Source organism: Panthera onca, chromosome F2 (assembly GCF_046562875.1).
Source record: "Panthera onca isolate mPanOnc1 chromosome F2, mPanOnc1 haplotype 2, whole genome shotgun sequence".
NCBI classification, from domain to species: Eukaryota; Metazoa; Chordata; class Mammalia; order Carnivora; family Felidae; genus Panthera; species Panthera onca.
The window spans coordinates 66,208,475-66,229,628 of record NC_138356.1 but is presented as its reverse complement, the minus strand read 5'-3'; the positions used below and the strand labels follow the sequence as shown (position 1 = coordinate 66,229,628).

At 49.4% G+C, this 21,154-nt stretch overlaps 1 protein-coding gene across 4 annotated transcripts in view; it reads right to left on the bottom strand.

The window, feature by feature from the left end:
• Nucleotides 1-13,213, bottom strand: part of ZHX2 (zinc fingers and homeoboxes 2) — a 162,884-nt gene extending 149,671 nt beyond the window's left edge. For 3 of the 4 annotated variants that reach the window (XM_060611238.3, XM_060611239.3, XM_060611237.3), the window contains exon 1: nt 12,715-13,213. The gene's annotated coding sequence lies outside the window, so the exon portion shown is untranslated. Of the gene's footprint in view, nt 1-11,658; nt 12,672-12,714 lie in introns of those variants that run through there. The other variant, XM_078441587.2, reaches the window with a different exon arrangement.
• Nucleotides 13,214-21,154: the final 7,941 nt, after the last annotated feature.

Genomic DNA, 21,154 nt, shown 5'->3' with positions numbered 1-21,154 from the left:
TGACCAAGAGCACAGGCTCCCAAACAGTAAAGGGTCCTTTACTCATCCTCAGTAACAATCCAATCACATGAGAGATATTCATTTTGAACCTACTAAGTGGGCCAGGCTTGTGCTGGTGCTGGGAACGTGGAGACAAATAGGAAAGTCTCCCTTGCGGTGAGGGTTGGGGGGGTGGGGGTGGCTCACAGTTTTCCAGGGAGACAGATGTGCAAACAGACAAAAATCCATTTTTTTTTCTGTTTTATCTGCTAAGATTTATAAGGGGTTATTTCTATGGCACACTAGCCTCTCGGAGGAGGGAGCAAGTATCTCTATAGCAGGAATGAGTAGGTCTTGCTAAGTTTGGGGGATGCAGTCTCTCCAGGGAAAAGAATCTATGTGTGGAAAGGAATGAAAAGGAAAGGACGACACACAAGGTTTAGGCATCAGTCTTGTCTGGCCGAAGGGTGGGGCATATGGCAGAGGGGGCGGGGGAATTAGTTACAGTAGAATAAGCCTGGTAGGCAGAGGTCAGCTCTCCAAGAGCCACCATGCTAGGGTCAGGAATTTGGACTTGATCCTATGGGTTAGAAGTTACTAAGTGGGAGTCCTCAGAATAGACAGGAAAGCACAATGGGAAAAAATTGATTTTGAATGCCTTTAGACTGGGCATATGCTTTCCACTTTGACCCATTCCCCACTGCTTTCTACTGCCCTATACTTCACCCCTTCACTCTTCTATACTACCTTCAAAGCCCCTGAAAGCATTTGGGTTTGGGACTCCTGGACAACCAGTGACATGGGGAGCTTTTTAGGAGGGTAAGGAAACACGATCAGATGTGGTATTTAAGGACTGCAAATTCCTATCATTTTTGTAACTGGCACATATCTTCTGTATCCAGAAATCTTGAAGTTGATTCCACAAATCCCCTACCAGGATCAATCAGTGCACCCCTCCCAACCCTGAAAGACCCGCAGGCTGATCTGGTTATGAGTGGAGCCACACACAGGGCTCTTTCTCCCAGCTGGAGAAAACCAGGGGACTGTCAGCTCAGCAGAAAGGACCGGAAGCCACCCTTCCCTGCCTCACCTCGGCCCCAAGCACTACCCATCAGGTACTTTCTCACACCTGGGAGCACAGGAATCACACTATGGCTCTGGAGGTAACACAGCCAGACACAAGAGCGTCACTACAGCCCAGCCAGGAAATGCCAGAAGCTCGAGTGGAGCCACCGCTGGGCTCTGGGGACAGGACCCACCAGGGTCCGCCAGGACAGGCTCGGCAGGTCTGAAGAGCCTGGATGACCAGTTCCTGCTCTCGCTGGGTGATGGCCCCTTCTGTGGGGTAGGGGTGTGGCCCCCAGTCATCAATTCATGGCACTGGGATATCCCTCAAACCACAGTGACTCAGAGGCAGCCTCATAGTACATGAGGTCAGAGATATGTCGGATAACAAAACAATATGAGCCAGCATTTCTAGGGCACTGCCTAGGTGCCGGGTGCTGTGCTAAGTACTTTACAGGTGTTACCCCCTATAATTCACACAGCGGCCTTAGCAGCAGGGGTTCCAGGCCTGCAAGTCCAGCTAGGCCCACTGTGTAGACCAGCAAATGCACACGTTCCCCAGCTAGACTGAGAACACCTCCAGGGAAGAGGCTGGGGCTTGGTCATCTGTGTCCCTTCCCCTGCTCCCAATACTGAGCACAGTACCCTACACACAGTGGCAAGGCCAGGACAAGGGTGAGGCAGTGGCAAACTAGGCACCCAGGACGCAGAACTGAAGGAGGCACTCCCTCTCAAGCGCTGACCCTGCATTTGCAGGAGCCCGGGAGCGAGCACCACCTTATATTTTGCACACTGGGTGCCTCGTTTGCCTCACCCAGTCCAGGCCCCGGGTAGTTCACTGGTCAGACCAGTGCGTGAATCCTGCCCGCTAGGCATGTGACTGACCTTCCCCACGCTGTGCTCAGTTTCCTCACCTGTAAAATGGGACCGACGACAATGCCAAGGACTGGCAAAGACCCGGCGAAATCAGAACCCTCATGCACTGCTGCTGGGAGTGTGCGAGGGTGCTGCCACTTTGGAGAAGAGCTTGGCGTTTTCTCAAAAAGGAAAGCATAGAGTGACCATCCAATCCAGCAGTTCCACTCCCACGTATCCTCCCGAGAGAAATGAAAACACACCTCCACACAAACATTGCACACAAGTGTTCACAGCAGCATTATTATAATGCCCCAAATGTAGAAATCCAATTGTTGACAGGTGAATGGATAAACAAAATATGGGCTGGATTGTGTGCTCCGCGCCCCCCCCCCCCCCAATTCATACATTGAAGCTCTATCCCCAGGACCCCAGAATGTGACTGTATTCAGAGACAGGGCCTTTTTTTTTTTTTTTTTAATGTTTATTTATTTATTTTTAAGAGAGAGGGAGAGAGAAAGCAGGGGAGAGGCAGAGAGAGAGGGAGAGAGAGAGAATCCCAAGCAGGCTCTGTGCCAGCAGCTCAGAGCCTGACGCGGGGCTCGAACCCACGAACTGTGAGATCACGACCTGAGCTGAAGTCGGACCCTTAACCGACTGAGCCACCCAAATGACCCTGGAGATAGGGCCTTTAACGAAGTGACTAAGTTAAAACAAGTCATTAGTGTGGGCCCTAGAGCAATGTGCCTGGTGTCCTTTAAGAGGAAATCTGGACATACAGAGGGACACCAGGGATGTGTATGCACAGAGAAAAGGCCGTGTGAGGACAGAGTGAGAAGGAAACCATCTGCGAGCCAAGGAGAGAGGCCTCAGAAGAAATCCAATGTGCTGACACCTTGATCTTGAACGTCCAGCCTCCAGAACTGTGGGAAAATAAATGCCTGTTGTTTAAGCCACCCAGTCTGTGGCATTTTGTGATGGCAGCCCTCGCAGGCATAGCCACACAATGGAATACTATTTAGCCATAAAAACAATGAAGTACAGATGCATACTATAATACGGATGAGCCTCAAAAACATTATGTGAAGCGAAAGAAATTAAATAGGGAAGACCACAGATTACACGGTTTCTCCCATGTGGAATGTCCAACAAGGGCAGGTCTATAGGACAGAAGGTAGCTCAGGTTGCTAAGGCTTGGGGAAGGGGGCTGGGAGGGGGCTGGGAAGTGACTGCTAATGGACACAGGATCTGTCTTTGAGATGACAGAAATGTTCTAAAACTACATTGTTGTGATGGTTGCACAACTGTAAATACACTAGATATCAGTTAATTGTACATTTTATACCTGGGTGAATTCTAAGGTATCTACACTACACCGTAAGCTATTTTAAAATAGGGGCTAACTCTAGGACCCACGTACAGAGCTGCACAGGGCTTGGCACATACTGCCCCATATATTATAATTGGTACTTCTTAACATGCTCAAAGAAGTATCTGCTGCTCAGCTGCAAGTTGCCCGAAGTGCCTCAGATTCCTTTACTTTTAGGGGGACATCAGGGAAACTAACCTGGGCAGTCAACTGGTGATTCTGTATCCCTAAGTGACCTGTCCCTGCCCACAGAGTTCTCCCAATCAGTGGGTTATGGCTGCAGCATGCCTGATGTGGCTAGAACTGCTCCAGTCTTGGATTCCACAGACCTGTGCTGGAATCCTGGCCCTGACCTTCACACTATCTGCTCAGCAGGGCTGCTGTGCAAACGACCTGGACGATGGTGTGAGGGTGTGAGGAACCTACATACAGTTGGCATTCGACACACTGGGGGGAAAAAACCAACTATGCACAAGAAAGCCCTTTGTCTGCCCGGGTGGCTCAGTTAAGCGTCTGACTCCTGATTTCAGCTCAGGTCATGATCTCGCGGTTTGTGAGATGGAGCCTCGTGTCGGGCTCTGTGTTGACATTGCAGAGCCTGCTTGGGATTCTCTCTCTCTGCTCTCTCTGCCCCTCCCCCACTCCCATGCATACACACTCTCTCAAAATAAATAAAAACCATTTTTAAAAAAGCTCTTTGTCAAGCCCTAACTGCACGTGCACCCTTGTGTTACCCTCGGCGCTGGCTGGTGGCTTGGCCGCTGGTTCTAATCAGATATGGAGGAGCCACAGGTGCACAGAGGGCAGGACAGGTGGCATGGGCCCATGCCTGGGGAGCACCGGTACGGAAGAAGACTGCCTGGCTCCCAGAAACCTCGGACAGAGGGCTTCCCACTCTGCTGTTCCTCGCCTGTTAAGTGGAAATAAAAGGGTTCTTGTATCTCTTGGGATTCTCACGAGCTAATCCACAAAAAGGGCTCAGCATTGCTCCTATAATGTCAGTGCGACGATCACTGCAGTTGCTAAGGGCCAAATGACTGAGGACTTCCTGAGGGATGTCGTTTTCATCCTCTGGCAGGTGTTCGTTGACTGGACAGAGGAAAAGAGGCTAGGTTAGGGAAGGCTCGAGGAAACCGAAGAGCCTCAAGCTATAGAAGAGGAAAGTAATACTCTGCCATATAATCGTGTGATCCCTTACCTCTTTGGGCCTCAGTTTCCCTAAGATGGACTAAGTGCTCCCTGAAGTTTCTTCCAGCCGGAACATTCCTTGATCCCACTAATGCACCATGTTGCTATTAGACTCATCCCCCGGTCCCCACGATCGTCCTCCAGGGACCCCAGAGGACATTAGAGTTTGTACCAGAAGACCCATAAATCCCATTTCTGAAAGTGCTGACGTCAGGCCGTGTTCAATTTCATGCTGCTGAATACAGCCCTCCATCTTTGGAATGTCTACCATTAACCCATGGAGTGACCCAAACCATGTCCACTCTGTGGCTCTGTGCGCCCAAAAGCCCCTGCTCCTGGGAACGCTGTGAAATCTTCCACTCTCCTGAACTGCGCGGCTCTGGCAGAAGTTCACCGCATTCTCCTAATTAATTCTGTAACACAAAGTTCCCGGGAAGAAAGTACAGGGTAATGAGCCCTCGGCGCTCTGTTAGGGGAGGTTAGGTGAGGGTCTGTGCTTCTTCTCTGCTCCTGCCTGGAGCCACTGCCATCCCTTCCTCTAAATTTCTTGACCTGGGGGCAGTCTTCCCAGCTTCTAGTTGTCGGTCCGTATCTCTCCATTTCCCACCGCCCTCCTCCAAAAGCAAGGACACACCCCATCTCTACCCGCACTGGCATTCTGGCCTCTCTCTGCCCCTTCTGGGTCACTACCCCCCATAAACAACTTGACTATGACATCCAACTCTGACCAGACTGTGTGCAAATATCTTAAAGGAGCTGCTTCCAAAAAGGCAAGGGTGCAGTGCAAAGGAAAATAATTTCTAAATGTCCTCCTCCACAGGCCAGGGAAATTCCGCGAGGGCTCTGGGTATACCTGGGGCGGGAGGCGGGGGCGGGGGGGGGGGGGCGCTGAGATGGCTTTGTCCTTACAGCAATTCAGCTCAGTCTTGTATTTAAGAACAGCGGGAAAGTAATATCTGCTGAAAGGAGTTTTCTGTGCGCTATTTAACTAAATGGCTCTGCAGCTGGAGAGAGCCATAGGCAGACGTGTTATGATTCAAGGGCTCCCAATTACAATGATCCTCTTTTATTGTATAAAAACAGCAACACAGCCATCTCCTCTCCCAACGCCTGCTCCCTCCATCTCCTTCCCCTATTGGCTGGCAAGGCTGTTCAGCATCCTGAAAGTAGCACCCGGATTCTCATCAGTCCCGGGAGCGCAGCCTGCAGCCCGCTGGGATTCCTCCTCCCTACAGCCAAGGAGAGGGGGGAAAGGGGGCAGTGCCCCCTGGGGAATGTTCTGTCATAGACACTGCTGGAGGCTTTAGAGTTGTCTTTTTGGGGTGGGGCAGTTGGATCACAAGCATGGATTTGGAATTCTCTTCTGTTTTGACTAAACTTACACACACGCATCCTCACGCATGCATGAACGCCCACACCCCTACACCCCTTTAGCAGAAAAGCAATCAGACCGTCTAGAAGCACACTCTAAAACTGTCCCTTCTCCCCATACTTCCTCCTAGGCTGGGGTGGGGCACCTCCACAAGATTTCAGAAAGACCTGGTGATGACTAACAGCATCAGCCTTGGGGGGCACGTGGGTGGCTCAGTCGGTTAGGCGTCCTGCTCTTGACTTCGGCTCGGGTCATGATCTCACGGTTCGTGGGTTCAAGCCCCACATCCAGCTTGGCACTGTGGCAGTGCCTGTAAGCAGGTAGTGTGGAGCCTGCTTGAGATTCTCCTCTCTCTCTCTCTCTCTCTCTCTCTCTGCCCCTCCTCGGCTTGTGTGCTCAGTCTCTCTCTTTCTCAAAATAATTAAAAAAAAAAAAAACTACTTAAAAAAAAAAAAGGACATCAGCTTTGGGATCAGACTGATCTGAATTTGAATCCTGACTTGGCTACTTTCTCTCTGTGACCTTCGGCAAGTACCTAACCTTTCTGAGCTTTGGTTTCCTGTCTTTAAAACTGGGCTACGACCCTGCTCTCAAAGTACTACTCATGGTCAGACTGAATGACATAGTGAGAGTATTTAGCAGAGGGCTGGGTACACAGCAGGTGCTCAATCTGGGCGACGCATCGCTGTGATTAAGGCAGCAACACTGTGTGTCTGTGGTGTTCTGGGGGTATAGGGAACTCCGTATTCGTTCAGCCTCACCAGTCAGAGGGGACAAAGCGGGAGGGGGAGCAAGACAGCTGGGGGTGGGGCATGGACGTCAGCCCCACCGAGGAGTGTTTTCCTGGAGTCTTTCTGCAACACTGACTTAAACCATAATGTTTGCACAGCCAGGGCATGCACGCATGCTGCCTCAATTTAGACTTCTGGTCCTTCCTTGGTTTTCTGCAGATGTTTCGGAGTCTAGAAGCTGCAGCTGCAGGCATCCAACCGGGCCAAGGAGAACCCGGAGCCCAGAAACTCTTGCTCACGTCTTCCCTCTTCCTTTCTCAACAGCAGACTCCTCTCTCCCACAGTCTGTCCAGGGCCCCCAACAGGGAGGATTCCCTCCCAAAGAAGGAGCTAACTCAATCTGGACACTCTCTGAGGCCCCAGGGGTCCATGAGTCCACTGCCCACACTGAATTGGACAGCAAATGGTTCCCAAGATTTTGCTGGTTTCCCCCTGCGGGGTAAACCAAGCATGGCTTGAAACCCAAAAGTAAGCCCATCATACGCTTTTCACTTTTCTATCCCAAACCAAGCCTGTGCACCCCCAAAACATACCACAAATCTCTTACACCAAAGTGAACGCCGGGGGCACGCTCCTTACAAATACTGATTCCCCATGGATCAACAGTACAAGTATTTCATTCACTGCAGATTCTATGTGGCGACTCTATCGCAGCAAAACACCCTGTAATAAGATTTAATGTCCACTAAGTGTTTCTAGTACTAGAGGTGTGGAGGCAGGCAGAGGGGAGGAAGAAAGTGTGTGTGCACTGTGGCTTTTTACTGAAAATTGTTCACCAGGGTGGTAAACAAGAGGGGTAAGCAAGGAAATCAGGTCTGGCCCTGGCCTCTTTTATGCCATTTTAAAGTTTGGGTGGAAACTGATACACTGTTGTCACGACTGTTTTTCTCCGTGGGGGTCTGTTATACACCCACACCCACACACACACTCACACCACCCCCAATCGGCCCCTCTTAAAAGTAAGACTATAAGCATAGGAACAGGAAACACATTGTGGGTGATTCTTAAAATCACAACCTGTTGGATATGCCGGGAGGGGGCTTTAGAGAAGGGTGGGGGAGGGGAACCGGGAGGGACTCCCCCCCGCACCCTCCCCCCCCCCCCCCCCCGAGTTAAAAACGAAACTACCTTGTCACTACTAAAAACAATGTCTACTTTATCGTCTACCACGGGGCCATGTGAGTAGTCAGGCATCCTTTCAGAACCGCGCTGTCTGGATTTGACTATGACACAGCACATTATCCTACCTGAACACTGCACCGGGGTCTCACGGCGATTTTCTGGGAAGGCTTTCCATTTCAGTGGTTACTCGGACCTGCCACTAACCAGTGCGTATGCGTGAGGGGGGGGGGGAATGCAATAAGACGGGGGCAGTCTGGGTCTTGGAATCAATGATAAAATCCATGTATGTTAATCACTTGGCATCTCAAGGATACAATAAAGTCACATGCCAGAGGTTGTGGCAGTGACAGTGATGATGCTGGTGGTGATGATGGTGACAGCAGGTGATATTTGCTGAACACAGTGTTAGGCGCTGTGCTCAGCTCTTTTACAAATTTCTTCCAAAGCTTCACAACAACTCATCGGGCAGCTATTAGAACGATCTCTATTTTCGAGATGAGGAAATTGAGGTTTAGAGAGTAGCTAATAAATTGAGCAGAGAATCAGTCCTTGCTGGAGGAATCCAGAGCGGGGAACCTAACAGAAGGGCCTCTGAGGCCTCCTGATATCATCCTGTCCATTTAAAGCAAAGGTGAACGGTCATGACCAAAGTTATTCTGATGCAGGTAATACCTAGCAGTCTGAGGATCAGGACAAAGGCCAACTGTAGCGTCTGGGGACTAATGGTACCTACCTCCACAGCTTTCAGTAACTGAGCTATGAAAAGGGAGAGCTACTTACGTCCTCGTAACAGCTGACTAGCATTGGCTTAATTTGGGATTCCTATTGGCAGGACCTAAAAGAAAAGCTCCCCATCATCCCTCACTTTCTTACTGCACTCTGTCTTCTTTTTGCCCTAAGGCAAAACTGGTCCCCTGGTCTGAAACTTTTTATTTCAAACCAGAACCGAGCTGATTTGTCTGCACAAGGCACACTGCTGTCAGTCTTACCTTCCTAAATGCTTGACACGCGTCCTCGGAAACCTGCCATAGCTCCCCAGTACCTATGGATTACCAGCCACCCTCCTCCACGTCCACCCTCAAGTCTGCAATCATCTCTTTGCACAACTGTCCCTCCATCCCCCTCTCCACCTCCTCAGAATATGCTCTGCTTCCAGGACACAGCTTTACCTTCACCAGAAATACCTTTCTTCCTCTTCTCCTCTTAGGCCACACACACTTTATCTGCCAACTCAACAACCATCCCACCATTCACCCCAGTTTGTTCACGGAAGCAATGTGCCTACCTTAAAAATGCAGGGCTGCCCTCCCTGGTACGTGTGGGTGGCCGGGCAGTGCAGTTCTGGTTGATGAACCAAGGACAGAAGTCCCTGAGAGGGGCATCTCTTCCCAATGTAACAGTAAAGCCCTAGTAGCCACACGTTCAATGCCTCGTTCATCCTGCTTTCTCTTTCCTGGGATGGAGATGTGAAGCCCGGACACGTGGCAGCCACCTTTCCACCTCAAGAACACACACCTGGGATCGGAGGCCTACAGCTAAGGATGGTGTAGTGGAAAGACAGAGCCTGGGTCCCCAGTGGTACAGCCCAGGCATCGTCCCACTCCCCCCTCTTGTCTGACACGAGTAAGCCCCCATCTGGCTACGTCACCAGTGGTCAGGATCGCTGCTGCTAACAGCTGAATACAATCATATCTGACACACCTCCAGACATTGTTCCTTCTCATTCCATGGGTCAGTTCAGATGCCACCCCCTTTAGGAAAACCTCCACGATTCCCTCAGAGCACAATAATTACACCCTTCGTTGTGCTTCCGCAGTACTTTTCTCAATTACAGCACTTAGTTAATCCTGCTTGATTGGGCCTGCCGGTCTGCTCAGATTCCTCGGGGGTAGGGGGTCTGGACCCCGCCAGCACCTCCACAGTGCCTGGAGCAGGGTTTTGCATTGAGGTTAGGGGGCTTTCTGTCGCCAGTCTCTCCATAATGTCTAGCGCAGCGCACTGGAGTGAGCTGGTTCTGGGGTCAAAGTGTGCGTGTTCTGGGGTCTGGTGCTCTTACTGTTTGGTCTTGGGCAACCTCTGTGCTCTCTGTGCCTCTGCTTCCTCATCCATAAAAAGGAGAGACTGACAGTACTTACCCCCCAGGGATGTCACGAAGACAAAATAATCACGAGCACTTATAAGGGTTCTTGGCATATAAAAGTGTTTAATGACTGCACTCTTATTAGGATGATGACTAACACAGCTGCTGAATGAACAAATAAATCAACACGTAGCTGCTAAATAAGTGAATGAAGGAATAAAACCCAGGAAAATTCTGGAGTTCAGACCCCAGGGCAGTGTCACTGTTCCTTCTTTTTCATAACTACACCTGTCCCTTTACTTTTCCCTTCTAATGAGGACTCGTTCCAATGAGAACTGCTGTAACAGGAGTGTTTAAGGCTAAGAAATAGGGCCCGGCTCGGAACACTGACTTCACTTTCTGCTCTGCAGCTCTGGGCAAATTCCTTCACCTCTTTGAGCCTCAGTTTCCTCAACTGTAACCTGAGGATAATAATTGCACTTATCTCACAGGGTTATGCTAAGAACTAAATGATAAAGCACACAAAAAACTAACCATTGTGCCTGGCATATGAAAACAGTAAACATTAGCAGTCATTATCAAATATCGTCACTATTCTTTTTGCCAAACACCAGGCATCCCACTCAATCCCACAGCCCTGATGGAGGTGAGACCCTTGGTATGGGGATCACCTTTCCGCACGTCAAGATACGCTGCATTTACATCGGGAGAATACCCTTCTGGAGTGCCCACAAACACTGTCATTTTGATCTTTTCCTTTAAATGGGGATTGGTTAATACATCTGATGTCCCCTAAATCACTGACCTCTGAATTGCCCCTTAAGAGCTGTTAACTTCAGCTGGATCCTAGTTGACATCAAACCTGGCCAGAAGGTACATGCACACAAGAACGATCAAAGAGCACAGCGTTTCCACACCAACGAGATTCCCACGGATCACAGGTCCCTGTTCCTGTCGGTGACACATTTCAGTCTTACTTGTAGATTCCCCACCCCCCGGGGCAGTGAAAGAAGATGTGTATATGGCTTAATATAATTTTCCCTTTAAACTTGAATCAACCCTTTATGTTAGTTCCATTGAAGCACTTGAGGGTTCCATTAATCTATTTTTACTTTTAAACACGCCATTTTACAAGATATTTATTCCACTTGGTTGTCATCCAAATGCTTTTTGACATTACTGCCCTGGGACTGAACTGCTTAAACTCAGGGCCCTCATAAATAGAAAATCACCTTTTGACTGAAATCTTGAAGAGCCCTCAGAACCTCACCCCCTTCACTTCAACAGGCATTAATTTCTGCTCTACATAAAGGAGTGTGAGTGTATTGCAAGTCTGAGAGTGTGTGCCTGTGTGTGTGTGATGTTTTAAGAGGGTAAGTGTAGGTCTGAACTACCCAGGGGATGAAGAGGGGGACTTCCTGCCCCTCCAAAACCTGCCCATCGGGGCCTGCCTCAGACCTGGTGAGCTGCTAACTTGGGAGATAAGGAGATCATCAGAGATCAGGTGGGGGAAGAATTCTAGGGCCTGACAAGACTCAGGGGACCCCGGGGCCCGCCGGGCAATACCTCTTCCAAAGGGGACGGGTCCAGGGAAAGTCACCATTCCCCCACCTTCCCCCTCCCCACCTCCGGACAAACAAAAGGCCATCCCCAAACAGCTGAAGGCAGGCAGAGACCCCACTGGCTTTGAAGCCGATCAATCAGGTGGAAGCCCGAGCAAATCACAACTTGGCTTCCCCAAGTTTTCTCCCCAGCCTAACGAGCCACCCTCCTCCTCCTCCGCTTCCGAGCTCTCCGCACAGCTACGGGGCCAAGGGGACCGTCCTGTGATGCTCACTGGTTTCCAACTTTCCGCTGCTCTCCGTCTCCGCAGCCTCCTGCAGAGCGGCCGGGGGAAAGGGCAAGTTTGCAAAGGCGAGGATACCAAGTCCCGGGGAAGCCACAAAGACGCCGCAACACCAACAAAGATGAACCTCTCGTGGGGCGGACGCCACAGCGCCAGCTGCCGCTCCGGGGGCGAGCGTGGGCTCGGCTGGCAGAGGCGGCCGCGGGCGTGGGCCGGCCGGCGGCGGACAGCGAGGGGGGGGATCCACCCCCGGACCCCCCCCCCACACGCGGGCGCCCCGCCACCTGAGCCGGGCGTGGGGCCCGCGCCGCGCTCCGGCCCTGCCCCCCGGCAGGTAGCTCGGGCGGCCGCCCGCAGCCACCGGCGGCGACGAGAGCAGAGGCAGCCTCAGCCCACGGCGTCATGCTTCCTGCCACCACAGTACGGCGAATCGTCACCGGGAGAGGGGAGAAGAGGGGAGCGCGGGGGAGGGAGGGCAGCTCGCACACGCAGACCCCCTCCCCGCCCCCCCCCCCCCCGCCAAACCCGCCGGGCCGGGGCCACGTCCCGCCGGAGTCCCCGCGGGACCTGCCCCGTTTGCACAAAGCGCCGCAGCTGGGCCACGGAGGGGAGGGCGCCGGCCACGAAATAAATAAATAAAAACAGAGTCGGGTCTACGTAACGCCCTGTCGAAAGCGGACGCCATATTTTTTTGTGGCTTATGTCGACATAGGGAAACGTAGACATGTTTTTCCTCCTCCTCCTCCTCCTCGGTCTGGCTCCCATTTATCCAAACTTGTAATCAAAACTCTTAAAAAAAAATCTCCCCCCACCTCCGGATGCTCTTCTTTCCTCCCACCCGCCGAAAGGGCCCGCACCCCCCCCCCTCCGCACCCCCTCTTCCAATCACAAACCCGGCCAAGTCCCATTAACAACACATTTTCGGGAGCCGCGGCAGCGGCGGCGGCGGTGGGAAAGTTGGGCTGGAGTGGCCGGCGCCCGGCGTGCGGGGCTCGGGGCTGGCGGCGCCGGGCGGGGGGTGCCGGGCGCCGAGGCGAAGTTTCTTACCTGCGCCGGGGCTGGGGACGCGGGGACCCGGGCTGGGAGCGCGGAGACGCGGCACGGGCGTTCCAAAATGGAACTCTGCTGGCTCCCCCCACCCACTCCCCACTCCCCACCGGGCGCCGGGCTCGGGCTCCGTGGGAAAGAGGGGCACGGCCAGCCTGCCAGACAGACGGACAGGAAAAGCCCCCGTACGGGGAACAGTGGCCAAAATTTTAAAAAGAAAAAAAAAAAAAAAAAAAAAAGAAGGAAAAAAAAGGGGAAAAAAAAATGTCTCGATCAGTGGGGAATCTACGCCAAAACCCACATGATCTGTAACGTCAGCATGCGTATTTGCATACGATACCACCACCCGAGCTGCCACCCGGGCTCGGGTTCCGCAGAAAGTTACAAAGTGAAATTCAGCCCCCTCCGGAGACGCCGGCGAAATGTCATTTTCAGGCGGGAGCTGGGGGGGAGGTTAGCCCTAAAGGCGCTGGTTACTAGCCGAGGTTGGGGTGGGGGGGTGGGCAGTAAATTAACTTAAAAGTCTGAGCCCAGTAACGGACTCGGTGGAATTTCTGCGAGGGGAGGAGGGGGAGGCGCGAGCGAGATCATTGAATATTAAGCACGACCCGGCCCGGCGGCCGTGGCCAAACCCTCCTGGTGCAATACCCATTTTCTTTATGAAAAGTTCAAGGTGTCACTGATGAGCTCAACAAACTGTTGATCCTGACCACGTGGAGTGGCAGACGGAGGGACCGCCGGGCGCGGCTGCTGGCCCTGAGCGGGTGGCACCCCAGATCCCCGCGTCCCTCTCGCAGCACGAGGGGTCGTGCTCGGGTGGGGCCGCCACGCGCCCAGGCCGCTGCCTGCGCTTTCTCCCTTCTCCCGACTCAGGGAAATAATAACTAAAAAAAAAAAAAAAATTTTTTTTTTTTTTTTTTTTTTTTTTTTTTTTTTTTTAAAGCGAGACACGTTTTTGCTCCTGGAATAGTAATAAGAGGGCTTGGGGTAGGGAGGGTGAGAAAGAGCCCCCACTTATATAACGACTTGAAATTAGATGACTTTTGCTGGGGAGATTCGGTGATTTGCGCTTGCGCCAGGTCTGAGGTTAGTTAAAGATCCTCAAACTTTTTCCCTTAAGAGCCAATAAACAAACAGACGCCCCGGGAGCTGACTTAAACTCTTGTCGGGCCGCCGTTCGCTGGGATTCTCAGACTCGGAGAAATGCACACCCCTGCGGCGCTCGCAGGGAAGTCCCTCGGAAGCTGGGCGGGTCGCTTTCGGAACTGGGACTCTGGCGTTCCCGGAGGGAAGAGATCCCTAACTGCCGCCCCCTGGCTCCCCTCGGGCGTTTTAGAGTACGGGCGGGCCAAGATCTCGCTGCCCTTCGCTTGCGGCGCGGTACCCGTGAACTTGCGTTCTGGGCGCGGCGTTCCTGCAGCAGTGCTACGCTGAGGAGCCCTAAGGAATTCGGATCCCGGGGACGCTTCGGAATCTCAGCGGGCAACCTGTCTGCGCCGCACATTCCTGCCCGGACGGACCCGGTTTCCCTCCAAGGGCATGTGGACGCGTCAGCCTTTCCCGGCTTGAGCTGGGCGCAGGCGTGCACTAGCAGAACCGGGCCGAGGGATGTTGTCTGGGGTCTACTTCTGACAGTCTGAGCGCAGCGAGAAAACAAAGGGAGCCTGGGGCTGGGAGGCTCTGCGGAGTCCCCGCCCGCCCTGAGGATTAGCAGGCGCGGAGCGTCGGGGCTTCCCGGCCAGCCTCTGCTCCGGGGAATTAGAACGAACTCTAGCGGCGGTTTGCGACGCAGCTCTGGGCGCCAGGACCGCAACAGGTGGCCGTGCGCGGCGGAGTGGCCAGAGGCGAGGACGGGGACTGGAGTGGGGACGGCTGGCCTAGGGGGCTGACTGCGTGGCCAAGGCACTGGGTGACCTTTTGACATTTTCGTTTTCTAGACTGGGGACAAGAAACTGGCTGAACAACGTTTTTCTACGGTCTCCCTTGGGGCTCCAATTTCTCTAACAGAGCTCTTTGGGTCTCCAGAAGTTTTGACAATAAAAATAGCTCATATGCAAAATTTTCTTACTGGTCTGCACCTGTTTGTTCGGTTATTGCTCATGTAGGGTCTGTCTGTTGGTTTTGGTTTTTTGTTGGTGGCGTTTTTTGTTTTTGGTTTTTTTGGTTTTTTTGTTTTGTTTTTTAATGACGCAGACAACAAGGCCCTGGCCTGGGAGGGGTCTCTTGTGTGACGCTCACAGACCCAAGAAGCGATGCATCGTATCGCTGATGCAGCTCTTAACGTATTCATTAAGAACTTCATCGCAGACCATGACCCAGATCGTGTTGCATCTTTCTCAGACTCATTTGATAACTTCTAAGATCCTAATGTATTTGCCATAAACATGAGAATCTAAGAACACTGTTTTATATTTCTTCCCCCAAGGGTGTGCCAGAAGAATACAGGGGGGAAAAAAGGACCCCCCTGCCAAATTTAATAATTTTATATTGCTTACCCTTGACTCTTCCAGGTCATTTCGCTCCCCGTGCCCCAAAGTAAGCGCAGCTCTCAGTTTGTTTCCACGGAAATTATGGAAGCCTTAAGGAAACTGTTCCCATTTTGAGACTGCATCTCCTCTTGATGGTCCATCACTTAGGAGCATTTTCTAGAAGTCAAGTTTCCTGTGCCCCTACCTTGTTACCATCTGCTTCTGGCTGGTGAGAGATTAACAGGGTGGGAAGGGGCAGGGTTGAGCCAAGCAGGGTAGTCCTCTGGACTGTCCACCAAGTCCCCCTGTCTACAGGTCACTTACATGTCATGGACACTGTGGAGGTTTCTGATGTGCTGCTGTCTGCAAATTGTTCAAAGTTTAACATGGACTGAACTTTCACTACCTAAACAAACAGCAGGGAATAAACCAAGGGTGACTTTGCATTAAGTGCTACGATTTCAATTTGCTCTACGCGTAGGTGGAGTGGATGGACCCTTATCTGATATGATTCAGGAGCTTTGGAATCCATGATGATAAAGGTAATGTTTATGGAGTGCTTTGTCCGCCATATGCCCGTTGCTACTTAATCTTTCCAACAACTCTATCGGGCAGCAATTCTTACAATGTTTTGTTTCAGTTCTCCTTAAACTCTTACAATTATTGAGGACCCCAAATAGCTTTTGCCCATGTGAGCTGTATACCTATTGACGGTTACCGTATTAGAAATTCAATTGAAAAAAACGAAAACAGGGATTTACAGACACACTTTCCGTTAGCCGTCAGAGCAATGACAACCATGACAGGTCACAGAGCCTCGGGAAAACTGTATATGTGTGAGAGGATGAGAGTGAAAAGGGAAAGTAATATTTTTGCCCTATTATGAAAATGATTTTTGACTTCAGGGACCCCTGAAAGAGCCTTGGGGGCCTCCAGGGTCCTCGGATCACCTTTTGAGAACCACTGTTAAGGTAAGTTACATTATCATGCCCATTTTACAGAGGAGGAAGTCGAGGCTCAGAACTGAGTTCATTAGAGGCCTGAGCCAGAGTTCTTGATTGCATGATTCTACCTTTTGGTAACAATCTGAATTCCTCTCCCCTATCCCCCAGCCTAGAACGGCATCTAGTGTTTCCCAAGACTACTTTCATTAACAGCAATCACATATTGAGGCTCTACTAGGGGCCAGCCCTTCCTGTATGCATTATCTTGTCAAATCCTTAGAACCACCTACCCTGCGTGTATTGTCTCCCTCATCTTACAAATGGCGAAACTGCTGTTCAGAGAGGTTAAGACGCTTCTCCGAAGTCACCCAGCCAATTTGAATTTGGATTCAAATCTTCGTCTAGTGGCTTCAAAACCAAGGAAGGACAAGAGTCCATCCTGGTGTTTTATAGATGCCCAGTGGGGAGAAAACAGCTTCTGTTCTTAATTGGGTGAGAACCAGGCCCGGCTGAGAAGTCTTGCAAATGTAGAAATCGCAGGAGGAGAAGAAACCAAAAACATAGCATTATCCCTGAGAAGCCCCTAATCAAATGACAACAAATCCACACTGGTTTATAAACACAAAGGAAAGGTGGCAGAGCAGAAAGATTTGGAATTAAGATGTGAATTGCAGGATCGCCCCTTCCAGCTGTCTGATCCCTAGGTAAATATGTTTTAAATGAATGAAAAAAGAAAGCACAAAATACAGAGAAGTCAGCAAGAAGAAGAAAGTAATTATCAGCAGTCCAAACAGGTACTGGTTATAATTTTGGTATATATCCTTGGACATGTTACATTTATTTAATTTTCCCATTATAAGATTCAGAAGTGAAAAGTATTAAATATCAATTTACCAACTGTAGCACAGAACAGCCACTACGGACACAACTTATAAAGAAGCGAGGTAGAGGGTGACCTTTTGGAATATTCAGATTGCTTTGCCAAATACCTGCAAGTGGAGGAAAAAAGGAAGCAAGCTAGACAGATGTTGTTTCCTTACATGTCTGCAACCCCTCACTCCGAGGTTTGATACAAAATGTCTTGTGCTGTGAGATGGAATCCCATATCCTTGGTAGGATCAAAGCTGGGACTTGACGTTTTCAAGTTTATAGCAGGAGCTTGACTTAGCAGAAATCTGAACCTGCAAGGAGTTCTGTAGAACAGAGAGTTTACAAAGTCGGGAAAACTCAGAGCTTGCTAGTTCTCGGACTTCACAGTCTGGCTTGATCCTTGCAGCATTCCTGTAAGGTAAGCACGGTGGATACTACCATCTACGTCTTACAGAGAAGGTCGCTGAAGCTAATAAGGTTGCAATGATGGTATACAGTGTGTAGTAGTTTTCAAGTTCTCAGACTAAATGCAGAACCACGATTTGACAGCAGGTCTTCTAACTGCAAGGCTAATGTTATTTCTGTGCCCTTTTTCATCATTTGCTATTGTATCAAAAGGGGACCAAAGTATGGCCCTATCAGACTCTCTTTTGCAATATCCTGGAAGAGAATTATCACCTGGCAGGGTCTTTGTTATCATATGGTATTTTATATGTGCGTATTCATTTGTTTGTTGTCTCTCCACTATAACGTAAGGTTTCTGTAAGCAGGTACTTTGTTTCATTCACTATCATATTCCCGTGCTTAAAAGCCTGCCTGGGGCATTGTACATAGGTGCACAATAAGTGATTGTGAAATAAATGAATGAATGAAGTGTGCTCTTGTCAGGGCTCATCCAGTAATAGGGAGTCAATTCTGTTCAAGACTGTACACGTTTTCTGGGGCACTTGGGTGGCTCAGTCAGTTAAGCGTCTGACTCTTGATCTCAGCCAGGGTCATGATCTCACCGCTCGTGAGTTTGAGCCCTGCATCGGGCTCTGCACTGACGGTGCTGAACCTTCTTGGGATTTTCTCTCTCCCTGTCTCTCTGCTCCTCCCTTGCTCTCTCTCTCTCTCGCAAAATAAATAAATAAACTTTAAAAAAGAGAGAGACTATACATTTTCTGTTTACCGAGAATGATCTTTGCTAAGCACTTCATTTCCTGTGGTCCAGGCTTCTATTTCTATGGGGTGCCTGGGCTTTGAGTCTGATGTGGAAGAACATCACTGGTCCCTCCTCCTTTGGATTCTCAGCCTGCAAAGCATTACCTCAGCATCGGTCCTTAGGGATCTGTTTCTTCAACCAGCTCATTTCACAGGCGGGAAAACTGAGGCTCTCAGTTGGTGACAGTGCCACGACCAGAACGTGGGTCTCCTAACTTCTGGCTTATATTAATCCCCATGCAGATTTGCTCATAAGCAACAAAGCCCAAGCTTGCCCCTGAGAAACAGAACTGTGTCTTCTGTCAGTATGCAACAGAGCTAAAAAAGATGTGCATAGCCAAGTATGGTGGGGGGTGGGGGGAAGGCTGATGGGGGCGGGGGAGGAGGAAACACCTGTTGCAAAGATGTGGTAGGAGGCAGATGGCAAGACACAGTCACATGGGCCCAAGACTCGGTCTTTGAAGTGGGGATCATAATGCCTGCTGGCTTACCTTCATAACATTTCTGTGAGCTTCCAATGAGACAACGTGTGTGAATGTTCCTATTTATTCTTTATAATGAGCTTATATGTGCATCCTGATGTATACATTGTCAAGTTAGTTATTTGGCTATAGCGTAGAGGCTCTGGGGTTTGAATTCCAGCCCCGGTGTTCATTTAACTTCTCTAAATGTTAGTATCCTTATCTGTGAATACTAAATGGGGATGATGATTATACCTGACTCCCAGGGAGGTTGAGATAATTCATGTAAAGTATTGAGCTTTAGTGCTTGACCCATGGTGAGTGCTCAGTAAATGTTACCTATTATTATCATTTCTCATGTGAAAATAATACATATTAATCATTGAAAACGTCAAAAATTCACATAAATAAAATATTTGTTGCAAGAATGCATAGCGAAAATAAATACATTAGAGAAATGGATAGATAGCACTCAATTTTACAACCGCGAAAAAAGCACCATGAACATTTTGCTATATATGTATGCCTACATTAAATTTAAAAAATTGTCTACTTTGTTTCACACACTGTTTTTAGGACCTGGGATACACAGCTTATATTGGATCCAGATGATAAGTAAATAGGTGATACAACAGGTAGTGATAAATTCCATGAGCATGAATAAAGCTTGGTAAAAGGACAGAAAGAAATAGCCTCTTTGTCGAGCTGATATTTGGATGAGTGATGAAGGGAATCTGGTGGGAGAGAAATACAAACATATTTTAAGTGTCCCTGTGTATAGTGAACCCTCTATAGTGAAGGTGGCCCTTATATAAGGACTATTTTTTCTTGTTAAGAATTTTTTTAAGTTTATTTATTTTGAGAAAGAGAGAGAGAGAGTGCACGTGCAGGGGAGGGGCAGAGAGAGAGAGAGGGAGAGAGAGAATCCCAAGCAGGCTTTGCACTGTCAGTACAGAGCTGACCTGAGGCTTGATCTCACGAACAGTGAGATCATGACCTGAGCTGAAATCAAGAGTCAGACGCTTAACCAACTGAGCCACCTGGCCACCCGTTGTCATTGAGAATTTAAATACCTTTTTTATATGCTACATTTAATGGGATCCTAATACTGTTGTTCACTGCAAGGTTGAATGACAAAAACAGCATTGACTAGTCAGGACAGGCTAAAATATGCTGCAGTAACTAATAACCCCCTGAGCTCCGTAACTTAAAACCGCTGTATTTCTTGCTTTTGCTACTTGTCTGTGAAGGGTTAGCAAGGAGACTCTGACCATCACAGTCACTCAGGGACTCCAGCTAACAAAGCAGTCAACACGTGCATCAGACTTTGCCAATCATTCTAGAAGAGGAAAACGATCTTGTACAGACAATTAAACGTTCAGCCAGGAAGTAATATATCAATTTTACTTATTACTTACTGGTCGGAACTAGTCACAAAGTTACCCACATGGAGACATAGAAGTGTTATGTGCCAGGAGATGGGGGGATCTAGAAATATTTGTACTAAAATCATAGCACTAATGACTACAAACAATAACGGCAATTCACATTTAGTGATCATTCACTATGTGTTGAATCTTTTCCATGTCTCATCACAACAAACCCATATTTTATCTCCTACAGTTATAGAAACTGAGACTCACAGAGGGTAGTTAAGTCGCCCAAATTTTAAGCGGTGAATTTGGGCTTTAAGCTTAACTCTGTCTGCTTCCAGGGTATAGACACTCAAAACACTGTCCTCAAACCCCATTGAATTTAACTGGTCCAGTACTGTTGAATATTAGGTAATTTCATCCCCACCCCCCCCCCCAATGGACAACATTGTGTTGAGTCATCCATGATTACTTACTTAAGATAAATTCCTAGATAGATGTTTGCTGGGTTCAAATATACACATAATTTTAGACTGACAACCTTTGCAAAAAGTGAAAGCTTTAGGAGGTGTGGTACAGTCTTCTAAGTTGGCTTCCATCAATCCTTTCCCTCCCTGTATGAAAAATACTTCACCATTAAGATGTGGCGTTTATATCCCCTTCCCTCGACTCTGGACTAGTCCTGTGATTGCTTGGAATGAATGGAAATGATATTCTGGGACATCTGAGCCCAGGCCTTAAGAGACTGGTAGTTTCTGTTTCCTTCCTCTTAGAATCCTGCCATCATTCTGTGAGAAGCCCAAACTTCATGGAGAGGCCACATGGAAGAAAACCAGGATTCAGGGGACAACAGCTCCAGCTGATTGCTGGCTAACACCCAGTCAGACTACAGCCACGTGAGTCATCTTGGATGCTGTAGACTAATTGGCCTTCCAGGTGACAACACCCCTGGCTGATGTCACACAGAGCAAAAGAACTACCCAGTGTAACCCAGTCAGCCCACAGAATTGTGAGAGATGATAGCAAAATGGTAGACATTCAGCATCACGAAGTTTTGGGGTGGTTAATTACACGGCACTAGATACCTAAAATGGGAAGTATTTTCTACATATCTTCATTTG